Source organism: Canis aureus, chromosome 30 (genome assembly GCF_053574225.1).
Source record: "Canis aureus isolate CA01 chromosome 30, VMU_Caureus_v.1.0, whole genome shotgun sequence".
Lineage (NCBI taxonomy): Eukaryota > Metazoa > Chordata > Mammalia > Carnivora > Canidae > Canis > Canis aureus.
This window is the reverse complement of record NC_135640.1, coordinates 37,849,315-37,853,279: the sequence shown is the minus strand read 5'-3', so window position 1 is coordinate 37,853,279 and position 3,965 is coordinate 37,849,315. Positions and strand designations below refer to the sequence as shown.

Genomic DNA, 3,965 nt, shown 5'->3' with positions numbered 1-3,965 from the left:
CAGCTACAGTGACTGAGACAAATCTCAGGAGCCATCACATTTCTGTGGTTGGGACTTTTTCCCAGGAAGGAAAGCCTGCACCTGCCTCCTGCCAAGACCGCCCATCACATGTTGTAAGAAAAGCACCTCCCTCGGTGGGAACTTGCCAGTTCTGTGATGAAGTAGGACTTCGCTCCGGCCGGGCTTTAGCTTTGAAGAGCAAGTAACTTGGTTATTTCTGGAGTAGCGGGTTACTAAGATCAAAATCAAGCAGGGGGGCAGCTTCAGGCCATGGGCAGTGTTCTACGTCTGTCCCCGGAGAAAAGAGAGCTTTGTGTGCATATTTGGTAAAATATACAAAACAAAAACTTACCGTTTGATCCATCTTTAAGTGCACAGTTTGATGATATTAAGTACACTCACACTGTCATACAATAATCATCACATCCGCCTCTAGCACTTTTCTGTCTTCCCAAACTCACACTTCATACCCATGACATAATCATTCCCTGTTCCCCACTCCCAGCAGCCTCTAGGAAGCTCCCTTCTGTTTTCTACCTCGGTGAATTTGGCTACTCTACGGACCTCACGTAAGTGGAACCATGCAACGTTTTGTGACTGGCTTATCTCACTTAGTATCGTGTCTTCAGGGCTCATCTGTGTTGTAACATGTTTCAGGATTTCTTTCCTTTTTAAAGCTAAATAATATTCCATCGAGCATATATACTGCGGGTTGCTTATCCTTTCATCGGTCGGTGGACATTTGGCGAATATAGAACTTCCTATAGGACTAGCTTGCATGTGGACAAGACCTGTCCTAAAGAACAGTTTCTGCAACTTCCCTGAAGAATTTGCTAGAGCTCTTTAATCTGATGGAAAAAAATAGACAGTGAAAGACAAAAGTAAGTGGGCAAATAGCATAAACTTAGATCTAGCAAATATGTAAATAGGGGTGTCATTTTTCCTCCCAGTTTTTTGTTGTTGTTGTTGTTCTGAAAGAATATTCAGGGTACAGAGCCTGCATTTCAAAAATAGAATTTATGAGTCTAATCATATTAACTCAACAGGGAGCATAGATGCCAAAACAGCCTGTGTGAGTCATTGCTTGGATCCTAAAAGGAATTAGTTTCAGACAGGAGTTTTCTCTTCTTTGAGGTTTGTTTTAAGAAGTTCCAAAAGCAAACTGCAGAATAACAAAATGCCTAGAGACACAGATCTCAAGGCAGCCTTTCAAAATAGCAGCCCTGATGCCAGTTATCAGGGGCTGGCTCCAGGCAGGAAGGGTCTCCCTTCCTCAGGCAGATCAGTTTATTTGATTTAAGAAACCATGATGTCGAGCGAGGGGGTGGCGTGAGTGGAGAAAGGGAGTGTAAGAAAAGAAAACAAAAGGATCTGTCTGGGGGCTTTGGGAAAGTCAGAACATTTCTGAAAATAAAGCTCATCCAGTAGCACCACGTCCATTCGCTGAGTTCTCTGTTTTCAGTTACCAGCCAGAGTCTCGAGCAAGCTTGAATGCGGGGCTTCCGTGTGGTGTGGCAGGATCACCCAGGTATGCCCTTGTGCAAGCCAGGGAGCTTCTGAGCCCGGGTCTGACTTTCTGGTCTCGGAGGCACTTGCCCCTCTTGGCCCTTCCTGGTGCGTTCCCAGGGGCTCCTTCTCCCACCAGCACTGCTGGGTGCCATCGTGGGTTTCTCTTTCGGTTCTAAAGCTATCACTGAGTTGTCTTATTGGCTCGTCTTTACCCATCCTCTAAGCCTGGGGAATAAAACCTTCCTGTCAAGAATCATCAAGCCCATATCTACACTGCCACAAAGATGCATTAAATCAGGGCAGATACCCACCCGATTCTCCAGAATCTGCAAACACAGAACAAGTATCAGTTCTCTAGATCCGTGTGGGTCAAGTGTGCTGCTGATGTTAGCGCCTTCTTTTCCCACGATTAAGTTTAGTGATCAAGTACGTTAGGTTAAGCAATGATATATATGCATACTTACCTCAGGAATTATCAGAAAAAATTTTTAAAGATTTTATTTATTTATTCATGAGAGACACAGAGAGAGAGGCAGAGACAGGCATCCTGAATTATCAGAAATTTAATGTGCATTGGGAATCTCCAGGAGACAGGTAAGGGGTAATATGTTGTCCAAATGTAGTTAATTATCAAACCTGCTCATCAAGGAACATGTCCTTGGAACATGGTTCTCAGCACACACTTAGAACACCCCAGTTTAGGGACGCCTGGGTGGCTCAGTGGTTAAAGCGTCTGCCTTCGGCCCAGGGTGTGATCCTGGAGACCCGGGATGGAGTCCCACATCGGGGTCCCTGCATGGAGCCTGCTTTTCCCCCTGCCTGTGTCTCTGCCTCTCTCTCTCTCTGTGTCTCTCATGAATAAATAAGTAAAAATTTTTTTTTTTAAAGAACAACCCAGTTTAGACACCTGTTACATTAAGGAATTTTATGTGGTATGTAACACATAGCAGGTGGTCAACAAAGTCCTATCAGGGACTACATAGGATATCCACCCATGATCCCAGTCCTTTTGCAGGGTTCCCCCAGCCCTGGGGGGTCTAATACCTGCTGGGTCTTGATGTTTAGGTAAGGTCCAGGGGAAGGAACAGAGGGCAGGTCCGGGAAAGGGAGAAAATGGTGGGATTTTCAACAGAAAGTATTGAGTACTGCTGTTGTGTGAAAAAGAGAGGGAGAAAGTAATGCGAGCATCCTGGGAGAGGGTGGCAAAGTTTGGGGAGCAGTGAGTCTCCAGGTACTGAAATATGATACAGAGAGGAGTGGAGAAAGAGGATAGAAAGCAGGGTTACAGTGTGCTGTGATGGAATCTTCCTTTGGCCTCTTGAAGAGACTTCATTTGCTCTTTGGCTTATTCTTTGCCTTCCAGGTTGTTTGGGTTTTGAACCAGATGCCACGGCATGGTTAGCTTCTGGGTGCCAGCAAACCAACAGATTTACTGCAGGTTTCGCTGATAATATTAACTGTTTCTTCTTATCATCACCTACCTATCAGTCTTCTTGCTTACTCTCCCTAGAATAGGATATTGGAACTAGCACTGTGGATCTGGGTACCTACTCTCAGATGTATCAGATTCGTCACCCTGACCGAGTCAGATGCCACCTAAAGACCCCAAATCTCTAAATCATAATGAAGAATAGGCCAAGGAAAGCCAAACTCGACAATCCAAGGGATCCCCTTTTCCAGAATCTTGGACAGCAAGGTGAGCATTTGTTTCTAGCAGGTAAGCCTTGACAGGTCCCCTCTGGTCTCAGCTCAGCTATTACAATGCAGGGGCACCTCCTGGGGAGTCAGAGCAAGCCCTAACCTATTGCCATTCCCCCTATCCCCAGATAGGGAAACTGGCTCTTCAAGCTATGCTTAGATGTCATGGTAAGTCTGCATCCAAGGGTCTTGTCCAATTTTATGAAATCAAATGAGTGCATTTTGTTTCCTGCTTATAATTGCTGCCTAAAACATCTCTGCAGGTGACCTCAAGGCCTGCTTTGAAATCAATCTCCAAAGCACACAAGGATTCTTTTTGCACCTTTTGTCTTCAAGGGACTTAGAAATCAAGGATCTGATAAGCACAGTTGATGATTAAACATAATGAGCTGGCTACCAAGAGAGCTTTGATTCGTTTGACAAAGACTCTTTGAGCTTGGTTGAAAACTAGAACCTCGTTTTTGTTTTTGTTTCTTAGCCTTTTCTGTTGGAGATCTCAGTGTAAGTCTTGAAAGGACTCAGGTTTGCTGGAAGGTTCTGTAAGTTAGGGCGTGCTTCCTTAGTGCAGATTTCCATGGGGTCTAAATGAAATGGCCCCCTGGTCCCCCTGGGGAAGCAACTGAGTAGTGGTGTCAGCCAAGGACATTTTTGGAAATGATCCGTGTATGGTGTATCTTTCAGTATTTTCCATACCAATTTCTTATTGTTAAAATTAGAGTAGTGAGGAAAATTGGAGAGAATGCAGGGGAAGGAGTATC

General features: G+C 44.8%; 1 long non-coding RNA gene across 1 annotated transcript; it reads left to right on the top strand.

The window, feature by feature from the left end:
* Positions 1 to 458: 458 nt before the first annotated feature.
* LOC144301668 (uncharacterized) lies at positions 459 to 3,206 on the top strand. Its single transcript, XR_013368408.1, has 2 exons — positions 459 to 569; positions 3,020 to 3,206. It is a non-coding gene; the product is annotated as an uncharacterized LOC144301668 (long non-coding RNA).
* Positions 3,207 to 3,965: the final 759 nt, after the last annotated feature.